Raw genomic sequence first — 19937 nt, 5'->3', positions numbered from 1 at the left:
TTTGTCCTCCTGTACTATTTTTCTCAAAGTGCCCAATAGGGTCTTTCCACCTTCTGTTTTCAAGTTTCTTCATTTTTGGACTTGCCAGAAGTGATATTAGTTTTGATTATATGTACATATCCCCATCACTCTGAAATTGTCCGATTTCCTACATTTCCCAGTCTGGGATAGGATAGGAGGAGTTTCCTACTGATGTCTCTCTTTGGGAGTTATAGGGAGCTGTTGGACGATTGTAGAAAGAATGCCCTTTGTGTCACTTGGAAATAAAGAGCAACAATCCACAAAGACAACATTTCCAAATCTTTCTTGTTGTTGAAATACTATTTCAGCCAAGATCATTTTTCTGAGCAATAGACTAAACAGATCTTGTTTTGTTAACAATATGGGTTTTCAGCTGACTTTGAGGGAGCTCACTCCTTTCTTAGTTTGTTAATACTGTAATACTGTCAGCCTCTTGTGAAAATCAATCGTCCAATTGTAGACTCCACTACAGTACTGTAGTATTTTTGTGAATGGACTCCTCCCGTCACTGTTACAATGATCACATGAGTTGACCATTTGCTTAGGCACAATAGGACAAAAATATCTTAACAAGCTGTTTCAAGAAGATGGAGTAAGCTCCCTCCCCTCCCTGCTTCATCTCCTGAGCTTGGGCTGAGATTCCCTGGTGGAGAAAAGCTTAGAAATTGATTGGATGCTGCTTACAGCCTCTGAAGTTTTTAAACCCTGAGGTGTTAACTCTTACATTCCCCTGCCTTAAACTCTAGGAAAACCAACTTAATCCCCCCCCAAAAGGGTGATACTCCTGACTAGGAAAGTTTTTGCCATTTCTCTCTTCTCATTTTTTTGTCAGATTGTGATGGGAGAGTGAGTCTAACCCTTGAGTGACCTGCTTTTAATGAGCTTCTCAATCAGTACCCGTGAGTGAATTGTGCTTTCCCCTCCCTTTCTTCCCTCCTTCCCTCCCTTCCTCCCTCCCTCTCTCTCTCACACACACACTACACTTGCTCATTCACAGCCTGCTTTATCCATAGTCAAAGGAAAGATCAGTTTCTCTGCCTTGAGTAGCAGAGTCGTGGTGAGAACATTCAAAGAGAAGAAAGTGAACTGCGAGGAAGTGGGACAGAGGAACGGTCCGGAAACGCATGGAGTGCAGAGGAGTCTATAGTTTTTAGAGAGGGGAAAGGAAATTCAGAAGACCCCCTTGCTTTTCCTGAGCAAAGGTGAAGTCAGCTCTGACAACTCATCACTTGATCTGAAGACCGTGTAACAGAGGCAGGAGATTTTGCAACTCAAAGTAAGTTTTTTTTTTACTTAACTTGTTTCTGACTGTAGTGTGTAGTACAATAAACCAGCCACCCACATATAATTTCACATAAAAATGCAACTTGGGAGAAAGGCAATGAGTCAAAGGAAGCTAAGTACTTCTAAGGTCGTATCTCTGTTCATCTGTTTCCAAAGCTGAAGAAAGTTGATGAAGCAGAGAAGACCTGAGGGACTTCAGAATGTGTGTTTTTCTGTGTGTGTGGGGGGGGGGGGGAGGATGATAGGTCTTCTTTGTGAGGATGGGTCCACTGTCCCCTTCATAATTTTGAAGTGCTGAGTGCTTTATTTCAAATAATATGGGTAGCATTCATCATCTCAGGAGGGATCTTCCTAGTGATCCCTTCTTTATGTTGTCTTTACTGAGGGAATCATAAGGAGTAAAATATATGGACTTGCATCATTGTTTATCTCCTTCTTAAAGGATTCAAGGGACAATTTAAAAGTAGAAAAGAGGACCCAAATCCTCTCAGGATTGCCTCTTGGACCCCACCGGGAAGGGAAAGGGGAGTTGGGGATGATATGGAAGAGCCTGGTTTGAACCATCCCTTCTTTCAAGAGTGAATGTCCTTGTGTCAGCATTAAACAGAGCTGTGCATATTTCTCCCACTCCCCCAAGTACCAGCTCGTGTTAGTCACCTTTGCTTCAGCTTCACTGGCTATACTGACATTTATAAGATGACAGGGACACGGCTGCAGATTGCTAGGGCCAAAATGGGTTTTTCTAGCATGAAAAGTCTGCAAATGCACATTGTTCTGCTTCTTTGACTTTACTTTTGTGAATTTAATTAAATCTAGGTGTTTTTTTTTTTTACAAGAAGGTTTATTTGGTGTCATCCTTTTACTTACGTGATAGTGGCCCACAATTTAATGTAACAGAAAATTATGCTTACTAAACATTTTTTTTTAAAAAAGGAAAGGTGCCAAGTTTACTTGGAAGGACTTGAAAGTAGCCTGCATGATGCTTATATTGTGTTTAGATGGATGTTCCTCTTCCCACAATCTTGCTTTTATTTTTGTTTTACTTTTTAACAGCTGTGATATTGCTGATTGTACGCTGCCCATAGTCATCATATTCAGTGAGGCAGGTGACCATATTAATGTTTGCCATTTTTCTTTGGAACAGCAAATGGTATAGAGGAACAATGGCAGACAATACAGAGTTTCAATATGGTTGCTTCATCATGTGCCTTCAGAAAATATCCTGGGATTTTGGGATATGGGCAAGTTTTTAAAGTTTCATCTTTAATTATTAACAAGGCAGTAGGAAACTATATGTCACTCTATCTCTGGCCATCCTTTTCCTGTTTTGGGAAATGGAACTTTTTGGTTCCATAATTTCAATACAAAATAGGATGAAAAGAGAGACTAGGGAACAGAAGTACAACACTCTCTGACTTCAGTTTCCATTGCTTGCATCAAAGGCAAAGTTGAGTTCCATGGATTCCAATTTGTCAGTTCCAATCTGTGCGATGGAACTATCTCATATCTGTCGAGAAAGTTGATATCAGAAATGATGACTGATGAAGGCTGGGCCATGAGTTGAATGCTTAAATATAAAACCTGTGTTAAAATTAAAAATTAATTTCATGGAATTGATGATATAACTAAAATGAATTATTGCTCAAAATGATCAGACACCTGTGGGTTGAATAACAGATATGGATTCAAAATCCTAGCTGGAAATCCAGGTGTCCTAGCTAAAATGGTCTGCATCAAACCAGTTTGGAATCCATTTAAAATTGTATTTGTGGGACAGTTTGTTTACCATTCTTCATTCCTGGTTTGCAACCTCTTTAGAATTATACAGTTAGATTCCTTCCTCCCTCCCTCTCTTCCTTCCATAGCAAATTCATGAAGAAAATATAAATTAAGAATCTGATTCTGTCTTTCAATCACAATTAGAGTTGATCTATCTTATAAATGTATGGCATTGGTATCTCTTCATTATTTTACTTAAAGATGCATCTCCAAGTACCAGTATCTGCATTTAATATCCTTTTACAAGATATGGCCCCCTGGAAGTATGGGTGAAGGGTCATCACTACAAGACTGGTGAACAGGGCCAGGGACAGTGGTGGGTTGCTCCTGATTTGGCCCAGTTTGGGCAAATCGGTAGTGGTGGCGGCAGGAGGCTTCGTTCACCTCCCTGGATGCTTCTGCGCATGCGCAGAATCATTGAGTGCGCTCACGAGCATGCGTGCACAAGTGAACCGGTAGTAAACAAAACTGAAACCACCACTGACCAGGCGACATATGTTTACTTTCTCTCCCCTGCTTTCTCTTATCCTGCCTTTTTGTGCTCAGTTCATAAACAATAAAATAGCATGCAATAAAAATTGCACCTTCTCATTTGCATGCTTCTATGAGTCTCATGGGATATAGTACTAAAAATCCAGAGATTTCATCTTGTTGCTTTTAATTAAATTTTAATCAAAGTTCCAGGGAATAAACATGGTTTCTCAGCTAGTTTTATGGTTATAAACGATGTAAATCAGGGTTTCACTCCTTTGTCCTGTGCTAGGATAGCTTCAGATAGACATTTCCTTTTCTCGCCTTTCACCAAAAAGTGAAGCATGCTTAATAATAAAGACAGATCCATCATCTAGCATGGTGTTTTTCAATGTTTGAAAGTTTATGTACCACAAGTTCATTGTTTTTATTTAGATTGATTCAGTCAGTATCCAGACCTGCGTATGGAATAGAAACAACACTGGTCACACCTTTAGATAATCTGAGGTAGGAGTGGGATGATCCAACCTTGGTTTTTCTTTGACCTCTCATCAGCTTTTGATACCCTTTACCATGGAATCATAGGAATGTGGTGGCTCAGTGGTTAAGACACTGAGCTTGTCGATCAGAAGGCCGGCAGTTCGAATCCCTAGCACCGTGTAATGGAGTGAGCTCCTGTTACGTGTCCCAGCTTCTGCCAACCTAGCAGTTCGAAAGCATGTAAAAAATGCAAGTAGAAAAATAGGGACCACCTGTGGTGGGAAGGTAACAGCGTTCTGTGCACCTTTGGCATTTAGTCATGCCAGCCACATGACCATGGAGAAGTCTTCGGCTCTTCGGCTTTGAAATGGAGATGAGCACCGCTCCCTAGAATCAGAAACAACTAGCACACATGTGTGGGGGAACCTTTACCTTACCATGGGATCCTTTTGGCCCAACTTAGGGAGCGGAGAATGGGAGTCACAGTTTTATGCTGGTTCATCTCCTTCGTCTGAGGGTGATTCCAATTGGTGTTGATAGGAGTGAGAAGTCCAGCCCACAACCTCTTTTGGGTCCCACAGAACTCAATGCTTGCTCCATTCTTTTTTAACATCTACAAGAAACCATTGGGTGAGGTCATTCATCACCATGGGTTAAAGTATAATCTGTATGTTGATGATACACAGTTATACGCTATATCCTGGGTGAACTAAGTGACATTTTGAATCAATGATAAGATTCAAATAATTTAACAACCAGTTCTCTGCCCTAATGATCAGTTGGGTAGGGCTGGCTTGGTGGTCATGTGACTGGGGGGTGTAGCCAACTCAACGTCACTCACATTGATGGGCACTTTGCCGTAGCTGTTACAATGTAATAAGGGTTAATTGGAGAGGCAGTTTCTGTAAGCAGGGCAATAAAGATTAGGCTAGAAACAACACCAGAATGTATCCTTCCTGCCTTCCTGACAGGATTAGCCTTACAAAGTGGGAAAAAAACAAAATGAGATTTCTTCCAACAACCGGTTCTCCTGAATAGGTGCAAACTGGCTGAATCCCACCACTGCTTTGAATGTTATTTCATGGTGTCAGGAGGCTTTAGGAGTTTGGATGAAGAACAGCAACTGGCTTCAGCTGATGCTGGGTAAGACAGAATGGTTGTGAATGGGGGTGGGGGACTCATCTGTACCTGGATTTTTATCAACTTTGATGGAGTTGCACAGTCCCAGACAGAACGGATGAGTCATCTGGAGGTGCTTCTGGACTCACAATTCCTGCTTGAAGATGAGGTGGCAATCATGCCCAAGAGGGTCTTTGGTCAACTATGTGTTGCATGTCAGCATAGCCTTCCCAATTAGTTCTTCTCTTAGATACTCACATGCAGTACAACTACTACTTGAATTATTGCAACATGCTTTATAGGGTAGTTAGCCAATTGTACCCATAGCTGCTCTGAAACTGAGATGGACAGTCTCTAAAATCTGGAAGCTTCAGCTGGCACAGAAGGTGGCCGCATGAACAATTTTGGCCACCCCAATGTTTGTGCATGTAAAACAAGGTCTGCTTGTGAGTCAATTCAAGATGTTGATTATTACCTTTAAAGCCTTACACGGCATGGGTTCCAGGTAAGCTGTAGAATTGTCTTCTCCCCATTACATTGGCAAATCCCACCCAATCAGGTAGAAATCATGGACCCTGTCAGTTAAATAATTTCAACTGGTGGGGTGCAGGAAGAGAGCGTTCTCTGCCTTGCTGCTGCAGTTTGGAAAATCCTTCCTCCAAAGGTGAGCTGGGACTCACCTTCCTGGCCTTTCATAAGAATTTGAAGATCTGGCTCTACTGACTTGCTCGGGGCTACCAGAGCAGTGGTGGGTTGCAGGCGGTATACCCAAGTACAGGCGTACCCGTGCCTGCCGGGAGCACTGGGTACCATTCCGGTACGGTGCTTCAGGGGCCCCGCCCACCTGCCTGTCCTCCTTATCTGTATTTGAGGTCTTTGGCGCTTCCGCACACGGCATGTACAGTGCCTGTGCGATGCTCCTCCAAGCAGCTGGAGCATCGCGGAGGCTCGCAGAGGCATCATAGGAGGTAAGGATGCATGTGCATGCTGCGCATGTTCATGTGGTGGACGCTGGGCCCCGTTGCACCATACTGGTTGCATCGGGATCCGGAACCCACCACTGTCCCAGAGGAGCATGCAACCTTGGTGCTGGTAACCCTGAAGACTCCATTCCCTGCTTCTAACTTATTCCATCCCTATTTTATCGGCCTCCTTTTGATGACATATGGTAAATATAGATATAAATTTTAACCTGGTTTTGATGTTTTAAACTGTTCGCTGCCAATAGCTGCTCTGTGACTGAGATGAGCAGTCTTTAAATTGGACAAATAAATTAAAAAGATCTGTTCACACATGTAAACTAGGAAGACCATAGCAATGAAGATAAAGTCAGACGTCCTGAGACTTTGTTTCAGTTAAGAATATCAGATAAAAGATTAAAACAACATCTATGGTCTAAAAAGTAGTTTTGGGGGATGGAATAGAACACAAATTCAAGTCATCACAATGGAAATGTTTATAACAATGTTCCCCACCTCATTCCCATCAAATAATGTTCTGAATATTAGTGGGAAGATCAAAATCTAACTAGCATTTACCATTTCCCCAAGACATATCTGACTTATAGGTAGTCCTCGACATACAACCATGTGTTTAACAATGCTTCAAATTTACAATGGCTTTGGAAAAAGAGCTTTATGAGCTGTACTCACACTTATGACCCCTGCATACTGCCACTGTGATGTGATTGAAATTTGGGCACTTGGCAATTGTCTCAAATTTAACACTAGTTGCAGCATCCCATGGTCATGTGATTGTGATCTGCAACTTTTTTTTGCTATTTTCTGGCAACCCCCCCCTCCACAACAACACTGAGGAAGCTGGATTTGCTTAATGACCACGTGATTCACTTAAAAAACCACGCAATTCACTGAACCACAGTGATCCACTTCACAATGACCGGAAAAAACGGTAATGAAATCAGGTCCAATCACATGATGACTCGGTTTACGATGGCGCTGAACTTATAACCACAATCCTGGTCCCATTTGGGGTCTTAAGTCAAGATCTATTTATATTTTTGAAAATGAATGAAGTGGTTGGAATGTTTCAAATCAGAATTTACGATTTAAAGAATAGTAGACGTCAGATCAGAGGTGGTATTCATTAGGTTCTGACCAGTTCTGGAGAACTGGTAGTGGAAATTTTGAGTAGTTCGGAGAACCAATAAATACAACTTCTGGCTGGCCCCGCCCCCATCTATTCTCTGCCTCCTCTGAGTCCCAGCCGATCAGGAGGAAATGGGGATTTTGCAGGAACCTTCCCCTGGTGTGGGGAGGGAATGGAGATTTTACAGTATCCTTTCCTTGCCATGCCCACCAAGCCATCCCCATAGAACCTGTAGTAAAAAAAAAAACATTAAATCCCACCACTGCATCAGATAGACAATTGGATGATGGGGAAGACTCTTTGTACAGGTTATTCTTGCTTTGGAATGATCTTGAGATCATGCATCTTACCCTCCACAAATGTTCAGTGTGTACACACACACACACACACACACAATTTAAAATGTGGACATACATCTGCTAGAGTAGAATTCTTTCCTTCAAAGTGAGAAAGAAGAAGCAACCTGGAACTTAAGGAGAAGTTTCCTGACAGTTAGGACAATTAATCAGTGGAATGACTTGCCCTCAGAAGTTGTGGATGGTTCTTCACTGGAGGTTTTAAATCAGAGATTGGATAACCATTCATCTCTAAAGGTATAGAGCTTCCTGCCTGAGCAGGGGCCTGGACTAGGAGACCTCTAAGGTCCCTTCCCACTCTGTTATTCTGTTATTCAATAAAAATGTCTCTCCCTAGATTTACACATATATTTTATAAAAGAAAAATGGCATCAGTATTCTCATGAGTATCCACCTGTTGTACCTTTCCCTCCCCAACATAGGCATGTAGTCTATATTTTTATAGTTCAAATGTCTGTGAGAAAATGCCTTTTGTTCCTGCTTTCATTTCTAGCTGGATCTATGCAGTTTTCTTTCCTTTGTCAGTCGAAGGAGTGAAAAGCAGGCAGTGAATCTCACCCAGGAGATTACTTCTGAAAGGCTAACAGGATAATGGATCAGGTTCCATGATCTCAGCTGAGTGTGGATTTGATGAAACAGCAGAGTACTCCATTTAGTTATTGGCTAATAGCATTACTTGGAAATTATGACAAATCAATATGGATAAATATTACAAAAGTTTAAGGAAGCTGGGTGAAATGGAAAGGAAGTATTGAGTGTCTGCCTGGATTGGTGTGTCGATGGAGGAGAGAAGGAAGGGCAAAAGAAGACCAACTACTTGCATTTCAAAGGCGCAGAGACCAGAAACAATGGCAGAGTTAAGAAATGCCCTAATCACCAGGACAAGTGATTAGCATCAAAATCTCCCATCTGCTAAGAAAGTTAACCTTGAAATATCCTTTGCTTGAGCCAAGTAGAATTCTTTTTTCTTCGTTCTGTAAGCTCAGTTATCAAGTAGTTAAGTAATTTTTTATAAATCATTTGCTTCATAGCATTTAAAAAAAAATTGAAGGGGATTTTTATATGTAGGGGTAAGAATACCATAAGTAAGAAGTGTACTTTTGATATATTCATAGAAAACACAGGATACTGTTTTTATTACGGGTTTTCTGAATCACATATTCCTCCACAAATATTATTTCTGATCCTTAGCAAATCAGCCGTGGGTTATTAATGTTGAGTGTATGAAATAAATGCATTTTCCATGCATTAACAACCATCGTCTTTGCTAGCAGTTCTAAAAGATGCGGAATGATGATAGGAGGTGCTATGGATCTGACTACAGATTTATTCGGTGTCATCCACACTATTTTACACTTTCTGTGTGGTGTTTTCCGAATCTTGGCTCAGAAGGATATCAAAATTCATCTTTGTGTGCAGTGAACAAATGTAAAAATGAGGAATACCAGACATACAAATTCTGCCGGAAGCTTAAGGAAGATGGTGTCTCAAAATTAGTTTGATTTCATGAATTTGTTTGAGTTATGAGAGATGTGTTTGGCTAATGAAATTTTAATCTGCTTGGACTGGACTGTAACTCATAATTGCAAATATCATAGCTGTTCACAAATATTTGACCTGTTTTGATGGAGCACTGTGGGGGGAAGGCAGGATTTGCATTGACAGCCAACAAATGCACGATTTCAGAATGTACAAGGCTATCACGAGGACATGAGTGAATGCGCCACAGCATCAAACATTTTTCACCAATGGCAATAGCAGGTACTCTATAAATTAGCTTTATTCATGACATACTTTTCTGTTCTTGTTAAAGAAAACAGCTGAGATCTCTGTTCTATTCTAAATGATTTGATACATAGGAGCAGAGGTGGTATTGAGCTGGTTTGGGTGAACCGGTAGCAACTGCTGCTGGAGGTTCCGCCCACCCATCCTGATGTAATGCGTGACCTTCTGCGCATGTGCAGAAGGTGGTGCGCATGCGCAGAAGATGGCACATACGAACTGGTAGCAAAGGTAAGTGAATCCCACCATGGCATAGGAGGCTATACTATTTGTCATAATCATTGTTGTCATTCTTAATAACTTTAGATGCATTCTTGTTTTGCTATTCTACTGATTTGCAATTTAATTATTTTGATCTAGAGTTTAAATACTTTGTAAGAAAAAAAAAAGGAAAATTTCTTTCCAGTAATGTCAGATTTTTGCTCATGTTATCTATAAGGCTGAAATGAGCTCAGCAACTGATGTTTTCACAGAGACAACAATGTCATTTTTCTTGGCAGCAATTTAAGTGTTTACCATTTACCCTGGAATGTTGTTTTAATTTCCGAGTCTAGCTTATAGCCCATTCATTCATTCATTCATTTTTATTTATTAAATTTATATGTCACCCATCTTCCCGATAAGGTGACACTCAAATGTTACCCTTTCCTTGAAATACAAGTCTTAACTCCATCCGACTCTGCTTAGCTTCTTTTGAGATTAGCGATGGATCAGCCAAGGTTGCCTAGTTGCTGTTGTTTTATTTATAGCCAGGTGATTAGCCAGGCTGGAATCTAATGTAACTTGTGAGTACTGTGTATCATTAGTTAATGTTACAAAAAGCCTTGTACAATTGTCCTCTGCAAAATGGCATAGTGAAATTGTGGAGATAATGTCACTAAATTTCCAAATTTTTCCTCCAGAGAGAAAAGAAAAGAAGTTCTCAGATTTCTTGTATAATGGCCACAGTATTTAATTTAGCATAGATTCTGTTTCATTGCAAGGGACTCTAGCAAGAATTGCTTGGCATCGCAGCTTTTGGTTTGATTTTGCTTTCTTCATAATGTTTGGAAATCAGCCCATTTTGAAGTTTTTGTGTATGTCACTGTATGTGTGTGTGTATGTGTGTGTTTGTGTATGTGTGTGTTTGAGAGAGAGAGAGAGACAGAGAGCGAGAGAAAGAGAGAGAGAGAGAGAGAAAGAGACAGAGACAGAAAGAGAAACAAAGAGAGACACACATACACAGAGAGACAGAGAGAGAAAGAGAGAGAAAGAAAGACAGAGGCAGGGAGAGAGAAAGAGAGAGAAAGAGACTGAGAGACAGAAAGAGAGAAACAGACATACACACACAGTGACAGAGAGAGAAATAGAGAGAATGAAAAAGAGACAGAGAAAGAGAGAGAGACAGAGAAAGAGAGAGAGACAATGAGAGAGAAAGAGAGAGAGACAGAAAGAGAGAAACAGAGAGAGAGCGAAAGAAAGAAACACAGACAGAGAAAGAGAGAGAGACACACACAGAGAGAGAGACAGAGGGAGAAAGAGAGAGAAAGAAAAAGAGAGAAAGAAAGAGAGAAAGAGAGAGAAAGAAACACAGACAGAGAAAGAGAGAGACAGAGAAAGAAAGATACAGAGAGAGAGAAAGAGAGAGGGGGGAAGAAAGAGAGAGAGAGACAGGGATAGAGACAGAGGGAGAGAAAGAAAGAGAGAGAAAAAGAGAGAGAAACAGAGAGAAAGAAAGAGAGAGAGAGAGAGACAGACAGACAGACAGAGCCAGAGAAAGAGAGGTGGAGTGGTTTAAGTAATACAGTAATATGGTAAGAAAATTCTACAAAGTGGACTTTTTTTTAGAGGGCAGTGAAAAAGAAACCTATATTTTTCCAGAAAAATGTATTCTAAGAAATGTATATTCAGCTGTCAAAATAAGTTTCTTGGACGAGATTCAGTTTAAGCCTTTTTCTTACCTTTCAAGAAAAGTACACAGCAGTCAGTGTGTAGCTGAATATGAAACCAGGTCACATACTTTCTCTGGGGACTTCCCAGCCTCGCTTCGCTCGACCCAGATCTTTTGTGTAATTGCCTTTGATCATATCGTCCTTGCTCACAGGGAACAGAGGATTTAAAAGCATCCTCACCGTCATTCACCTTTCCAGCTTTCTCCTAGTCACCCTCCTATTAAAGCAGGGCATATTTCCCACTATTTTATCTCCTGTTCTGTAGGTGAATGTTTCCTATATTTAAAAAAAATATTATTTTTAAAATCAAGGGTTCATTTTACTTTTGGGAGGATCATTAGTAGGCCACATATGTATTCAATACTTTCACACGCTCCTTTATCATTAGCATTTTCGGGACTCTTCGGTTCAGTACACAGAAAAGGACCCAGTTAAATTAATTGAATTAAAAGGGCATGAGATAAATGGATAACAGCTTAAACTAAAAAATTTAGAAGCAGTTGAAGAGCAGCACTAAAACAACTAGTTTGAGAGTAAATGGTCCTTGATTGTCCTTGTATGATATAAAATGTAGTCATCAAAGCTTTTTTAAATTTTAAATATGTGGACTCTTGACTCTCAAATGGGTGACCAAGTAATTCTGGGAATCCACCTGTCTTAAAGTTGCTGAGGGTTGATGGACCACCCCAGAATTATTTGCTACCCATATCTGAGGTTGCAACCAGTGGTGGGGTCTGGATCCCGTTCCAACCGGTACGGTTGGAACGGGCCTGGTAGTGTCCACTTGGATGCGTGCAGCGCATTTGCACATGTGTGCAGCACGCGCATGCGTCTTAGCGCCTCCATGACCCTCCGCGACGCTCCAGCTGCTCCATGGAGCATTGCGCAGGAACTGTACGCACCATGCATGTGCGTGGAAGCGCGGAAACGCAGAAGCCTTAAAAGACATGTAAGGAGCTTGGGCGGGCAGGTGGCCCCTCCGGAGCACCATACTAGAATGTTATCTGGTGCTCCGGGCTGGCTCCAGTACGACCGTATCAGGACGTACTGCCTGCAACCCACCACTGGTTCCAACACTTCCACTCCTTCTGTGGGCACATGGTCAATTTTGGGTGCTTTTCAACCAGCTCCTATATAGGAGTCATGTCATTTTCACCATTTTTATTTTGCTATTTGCCTGTATTTATTTCCAGTTTCCAGCAATCAACACCCATTGGGGAAAACACGTTTATCAATTGCAGTGTTAGCATAATGATGGCCACAAAAGGGGTCATAACATTGGGCGCAGCCATGTGGTGATCTGCATAACAGCCACCATGATGTATAACTATAATTCTTGGGTTAGGTAAAGGTAAAGTTTCCCCTCACAGATATGTGCTAGTCGTTCCTGACTCTAGGGGGTGATGTTCATCTCCGTTTCAAAGCCGAAGAGCCAGCATTGTCCAAAAACGTCTCTGTGGTCATGTGGCTGGCATGACTAAATGCCGAAGGCGCACAGAACGCTATGACCTTCTCACCAAAGGTGGCTCCCATTTTTCTACTTGCATTTTTAAAGTTTTCGAACTGCTATGTTGGAAGAAGCTGGGACAAGTAATTGGAGCTCACTTTGTTACGCAGCACTAGGGATTTGAACCGCCAAACTGCCGACCTTTCTGATCGACAAGCTCAGCGTCTTCAACCCTAATTCCTGCAACCCTAATTCCTGGGTTAATGGTGGCCATAAATTAAGGACTACTTGCATATACTACATTAGGATTAATGCCTTACATTCAAAGGTCAGGGGTGTGCATCTGGGATCCAGGGGTGAAATCCAGCAGGTTCTAACAGGCTCTGGAGAACTGGTAGTGGAAATTTTGAGTAGTTTGGAGAACCAGCAAATACCACCTCTGGCTGGCCCCAGAGTGGGATAGGAATGGAGATTTTGCAGTAATCTTCCCCTGCCACCCCCACCAAGCCACGCCCATGGAACCGGTTGTAAAAAAAATTGAATTTCACCATTGCTGGGATCACTTGCCTGTCCTCTGTTGCAGAAAGGTGTTGTCAGCAGGAATTCTACAAGAGATTGAGATTTAGTTTATTTGTATGCCGCCCTTCTCCAGGAGGGACTCAGGGCGGCAAACAACTCAGAAGGGGGAAAGGGGACATAAGCACAATACACGTAATTAAAAATACACAAGAATCATACAGCCATACAAGTCGAGAGGGGAGGGAAACTCATCAACCCCAGGCCTGCCGGCACAGCCAGGTTTTGACGGCTTTCCGGAAGGCCTGGAGAGAGGTGAGGGTCCGAATCTCTGTGGGGAGTTCATTCCAAAGGGCTGGAGCTGCTACAGAGAAGGCCCTCCCCCGGGTGGTAGCCAGGTGGCATTGGCTGGTGGACGGAACCCGGAGGAGGCCGACCCTGTATGATCTAACGGGTCTATGGGAGGTAATTGGCAGCAGGCGGTCTCTCAAGTACCCAGGTCCAATACCATGAAGGGCTTTATAAGTTACGACTAGCACTTTGAAGCGTATCCGGAGACCGATCGGTAGCCAGTGCAGCTCGCGAAGGATAGGTGTAACGTGGCTCTGATGTACCATTTAGCCTACTAAGATTCCTACAATGTGTCTGTTGAGAGAGAAAGTCCACTGAGTTCATTTATGGTTCCGTTCTCCTCAGAATGGACTGAATCCAATTTTAGGCAATTGTATCTGAAATAAGACAAAGAGCCTTCTGACATAGCATCACCAGAGCTGTGGTGGCACAATGGTTAGAATACAGTATTGCAGGCTAACTCTGCTGGCTGTCAGCAGTTCAATCCTGACTGACTCAAGGTTGACTCAGCCTTCCATTCTTCTGAAGTCATTAAAATGAGGATCCAAATTGTTGGGGGACAATATGCCGATTGTATAAACTACTTAGAGCATGGGGGGCAAATTCAATCACGTCATGTGACATGTCGTGACATATCTCAGTGTTTTTTTGCCTTTGTGGAGCAGGGGTGGGCATGGCCTGTGCGTGATGCATTTAGCGTGTGAGCCACCAATTTGACAGGCCTGGCTTAGAGAGAGCTGTAAAACACTATGAAGGGGTATATAGGTCTAAGTGCTATCGCTATTGCTAGCTCTCCTGCCTCATTTTAGTCTGAAGTTGATAACTTCCCTCTTGTTGACCTTGGAGTGCTGAAGACATATGGAGAACCCAGCTAATTGCTGCTTTCTCAAGTGACCAATGAATGCCTGCAAAATATGTGGTTTGGTCTGTTATTACTGGCCCAACAAAAATATCCTTCAATTTCATTGCCAATAAAATGCAATACAGGCAACTTCTCATTTAGTGGGCACAATTGGGAATGGCAACTTGGTTGTTATGCAAAGTGGTTGCTAAATGAGACCACAATTGTGCTTACTTTAATTTCCCTTTGCTTTACTGATCTGCAAAGATCATCAATGCCAGGAATGTTCAAAGAGTTACTTTTTCACCGCTGTTGTAACTGCAAATGGTCACTAATTGAGGACTGCTTGTAAATCCGGCCATCACTTTCCTCCATATTTTCAGCAGATGTAGTCTGGTTGTGAAATAAAAAAGAAAAGGAAAATCTGGATATTGGTAATGGATTTAAGCTGCTTTGCTGTCAAGCCCTCCTCCTTCCTCCTGTGTTAAGAATCTCATTGGGAGTTCTATAAGTAGAATGACATCACAATATACATTTGCAACCAGCTGCTTGCCTGATACTTTAATCAACATATAGGCAGAAGTAGTCCTAAATAACTAAATAAAAATAGCTTTTAGGTTGCAGAAACTACAACTCACTGTGGTAGCTGTTCTGCACTGACACTGCCTTGAAGGAGGCGGTGGTGAGGCCCCTCCTTAAGAAGCCTTCCCTGGACCCATCTTCTTTAGCCAACTATCGTCCGATCTCCAACCTTCACTTTGTAGCGAAGGTTGTCGAGAGTGTGGTAGCATGTCAGCTTCCCCAGTCCCTGGAAGAAGCTGCCTACCTGGATCCATTTCAGTCAGGTTTCAGGTACAGCATGGAGACGGCATTGGTCGCGTTGCTTGATGATCTCTGGCAGGCCCGGGACAGGGGCTGCTCCTCTGTCCTAGTCCTATTAGACCTCTCGGCGGCTTTCGATACCATCGACCATGGTATCCTACTGCGATGACTCAGGGGGTTGGGAGTGGGGGGCACCGTTTTACAGTGGTTCTCCTCCTACCTGTCGGATCGGTCACAGTTTGTGTTGACTGGAGGGCAGGTATCGATCCTGAGATGCGTCACTTGTGGGGTGCCCCAGGGGTCAGTTCTCTCACCCCTCCTGTTCAACATATATATGAAACCGCTGGGAGAGATCATCCGTGGTTTTGGGGTACGGTATCATCAATATGCTGATGATACCCAACTTTTCATCTCTACCCCAAGTCACGCAAACGATGCCCTTGACGTGATGGCCCGATGCCTGGAGGCTGTGCGGATCTGGATGAGGAGGAATAGGCTCAAGCTCAATCCCTCCAAGACTGAGTGGTTGTGGTTTCCATCATATCGATTTGTGCATCTTGTTCCATCATTGATGATAGGGGAAGAAATTTTTGCCCCATCAGAGAGGGCCCACAATCTGGGAGTTCTTCTAGATACATGGCTTAGTTTAGAAGAACATCTGATGGCCGTGACCAGGGGGGCCTTTTACCAGGTTCACCTGGTAAGTCAGTTGCACACCTTTCTGCACTGGGATGCTCTGTGCATAGTCACTCATGCCCTTGTCCTTTCTCGCCTGGACTACTGCAACGCTCTCTACATGGGGCTGCCCTTGAAGAGCACCCAGAGGCTTCAGCTGGTCCAGAATGCAGAACGCGGGTTATAATAATCAATAAAATAATAAAATAAATGATTAATTTAATTGTTAATTTTAATCTAATTTTTAAAATTGTATTGTTAATATTAATTGGGTTTGTTTTTGGATACTTTATTTAATTTCCTTTTTAACTTTTGTAATATGTGTTGTTGTTTTTTTAACATTGTGCGCCGCCCTGAGTCCTTTGGGAGAAGGGTGGCATATAAATCCAATAAACAAACAAACAAACTAACCCACTACTGAAATAATTAAAATATTATTACTGGATCTTGCACAAATGGAGGGGAAAAAAACCCCAGAACCTTATAAATAGCTTGGCATTTTGCATCCCCCTTTCTCCCTTGAACAAGAAAAGGTGAAATGGACAGAATTCTGATGACTTTCAGTCCCACAATTCAGCTTAAAGAACCTGGAAAATTCCCAAAGGTGCTTTTCAAAGGCAACTGGGATTTGTTTGTTTTCCCTTTAAAAGCATTTCACTTCTCATCCAAGAAGCTTCTTCAGTTCCTCTGGAATTGGGGGAGGTTTGGGCGAAGTGCTCTATTTGGTGCAGATATAGATTTAGCTAGTGGTGGCGTTGATTTTTTTTTTACTACCGGTTCTGTGGGTGTGGCTTTGTGGGCCTGGCAAGGAAGGTTACTGCAAAATCCCCATTCCCTCCCCACCCTACTAACCTGCTTTCCAGCTCCATTTTCCTTTTCAGGGCAACAAAAGAAGATCAGCTGGGAGGCAGCAGGGGCAGCTTATTTGCCGGTTCTCTGAACTACTCAAAATTTCTGCTACTGATTCTCTAGAACCTATCAGATCTGGCTGAATACAATCTCTGGATTGAGCACTCTCTGCAAAACTTCACTGTTGCAGTGCAGTGCCTTCAGAAATTGGGAGCACTCCATTACTGGAGGTTTTAGACAGTCACTTATCTGAAATAGTATAGGTTCTCCTGCTTGAGCAGGGGGCTGGACTAGAAGACCTCCAAGATCCCTTCCAACTCTATTCTAATTCTAACTGAATCAGCTCCGTGGCTGATCTCACTAATAATAGGTCACATAGCCCCAGAACCACTTTTGAACTGACACAAAATCACCAAGTGTCCCAGAGAAAACAAAACAAAACTTTCCCACTCAATAGTACTTAGTTGTCAGTGATAAAACCTTAGGACATCCTATAAATGGAGGTGAGGAATTAGAAGCTACTTTTAGACCTGGTTTTATTGGGGCACCACTTGATAGTGATGGGTGAGGGGTGGTATCCTTTAGTTTGGTAGATGGGACAGCTCTAAGCATCACTTCAATTTTCAAACAAGGAAAACCTGTTGCAACTTTTAATGTTTGCCTGAATGATGGATGGAGAAGAAATTTACCATGGATTTCTACTGGAGTGGATTTAAAGATTTTATTAATGAGGGGCCCTTCCTGGCACTGAATAGACTGCAAACAGTCCTTTTGCCAAAATAGTGCACAAAATCCCATTTATTTGCTCAGATCCATTTGAAAAGGAATGGGAAGGAGGGTGGTTACATCTGGGGAAAAAAGAAAGAAAGCTTATGTTGAGAAAATTATTCATCTTCTGTATGACACTATGTGTGTTCTGTCTTCCTTCCACTATACAACACACAGTCAATTTCTCCAGGTTCTTCCCCCATGTCTTAGTGGGAAATTGCAAAGAAAATAGACCCAAATAGTTTAAAAACATAGTTTTAGAGAAGTGATTAACTATCCTGCAAATGATTACAATAAAATGGAAATCTTATTGGAAATCTTATTCATCTGTGAATCCCTAATCTGAACCAGAGCATTAAAAAATGCCAATACTGTTGCCACAGCTAAGAATGGAAAATTCCATGACTTCATCCAACTAATGTTAAAAATGCACAGAAAGTGGCATCATTTTAAACACATTCATTTCTCAGACTTTGCTCTGCTGTACACATTTAACTTAAGGGGAAAAGTTGTACGTGTCACAAAATGACTGTGCAATTGTTGAAATATCACAATATTCAGATAAGTGGAAAATGAGATTATTAAAGTTTCATGAAAATTTCAGGAAAAAAAATAGATAAGCCACTGTGTGATAGATTCACTTGCCTCCATTTTGGATTGTGTCTGGAGATTGGCTACACCTGGGGTGCATAGTTGCCATTTGTAATTGTGCAAAAGTGGCTTTGAGTTATTCTTTGTCAGACCAAACAAACAAGAATGAAAATTCTCCAGAACTGTGTATGGTGGTCATGTACACCATCTAATCATTGGCCTGTTATGATATTTGTTTCTATCTGGCGCTGCCAGACATTTCAACTATCTTTGCTGCTTGTTGCAATCAGCATTTTTAATCTGCAATGGTGCTTTTGCAAAATGAATAAATATGTACACGTCCTGAATTGGTTTTTTTAAAATTTATTATGCAGCTTTATTTGTTCTGCCTTGATATTTATTTCAACAGTTGTCAAACGTTGTAAAAGTAGGATTCCCTAAAATGATGAATAAATTTATGAACCCCCCCCCCCCCCATCCTCTCCCAAATAGGCTAATTATTTCACTGGGGTTAAGGCTGGATTAGAAATTAATGTATTCCCTTCAGGAGTACATTTCAATGAAATGGTTACATTTCAATCAATATTATTGCAGAGAATCCACCAAAATTGTGGCACCAGCTGATAGAGGAAACGCAAAGAGAAAGGTCTGAACAGCTTTTTTTAAAAAAAGAATTGTGTCTCCCTCCCCCCCCCCCCAAAAAAAACCAAAAAAACAACAACCCCATGATGACTTTCTGGTTGGTCTTGATCCAATTTGGGAACTCATTCATTGCACAGTACACTTAACCTGGCAGTGGAATTTTCTAGATCTGCACAACCTACAGTATTTAATCCATAGACATAAAATTAATCCAGTTTGGAATTTGCCAAACTCAGCATGCGATATAAAGGCAGCTGTTAGGTTTGTAACTACCATGTATGCTATGTGAGTGAAACCAGCAAGTAATTCTTTAAGGAAGTGTGCTGCTTAAAAACATACAAGCAATACATCTGGCTGTAAACCCTATAGTCATGGCTGAAATCCAATTGCAAACACGGGATATATGGATGAGTCCAAGACCATGAAACGTTTTTAAAGTGAAATTCTTATGTGGGTTTCCTTTATAATCGTGAGACAGATGTTTTTGTATGCTGAAAAGTTCTTGAGATCCATCAGTGTACCATACATTAAAATTTAGGGATTTGATTCTATGGCCATAAATACTACAATAAACAAATACTGGCACTGATCACATTCTTGCAGAAAAAGGAAAAAATATGGGTTAAGATTAGATAAAGGCATTGCCACTTTCTGAATTAGAAACTCCCTAGAGCCATGATGGCGAACCTATTGCACGCATGCCACAGGTGGCACGCAGAGCCCTCTCTGCAGGTACACAAGCTTACACCCAGCTCAGCTCTCCCATGCATGCACATGCACCTCCCACTGGCCAGCTGATTTTTGGGTCTCTGCTGTGCTTGCGGAGGGGGCAGGGGGCATGTGGGAGATGTACACTCATGCATGGGACGGGGGTGATGGGTGCATGCATGGGAGGAATGTGAGGGGGTGCAGCATGTCCCCTGTGGTTCATTTTTGCTCCCAGGAGGCTGCATGGAGGCCTACTAAGCCCAAAACAGGGCACAGGGGTTGTGTGTGTGCATGTGCAAGGGGAGGGGAATGTGGCAAGGTCGTGCGTGCATTCTCAGAGGGTGGGGCACGTGGGAGGGTCACACACACTTTGCATTATGGGTGCGGGCGCACTT

The 19937-nt window shown here is 42.1% G+C and overlaps 1 protein-coding gene across 1 annotated transcript in view; it reads left to right on the top strand.

Annotated features, from left to right (window-relative positions):
• Nucleotides 1-992: 992 nt before the first annotated feature.
• The window catches only part of PTN (pleiotrophin), a 114614-nt gene continuing 95669 nt past the window's right edge, over nucleotides 993-19937 (top strand). The window contains exon 1 of the mRNA XM_014058070.2: nucleotides 993-1297. The gene's annotated coding sequence lies outside the window, so the exon portion shown is untranslated. The remainder of the gene's footprint in view (nucleotides 1298-19937) is intronic.

This window comes from Thamnophis sirtalis, unplaced genomic scaffold (genome assembly GCF_051295495.1).
Source record: "Thamnophis sirtalis isolate CommonGarterSnake01/CBP01778 unplaced genomic scaffold, rThaSir2_p1.2 scaffold_9, whole genome shotgun sequence".
Classification (NCBI taxonomy): domain Eukaryota; kingdom Metazoa; phylum Chordata; class Lepidosauria; order Squamata; family Natricidae; genus Thamnophis; species Thamnophis sirtalis.
This window is presented reverse-complemented; position numbering and strand designations above follow the sequence as displayed.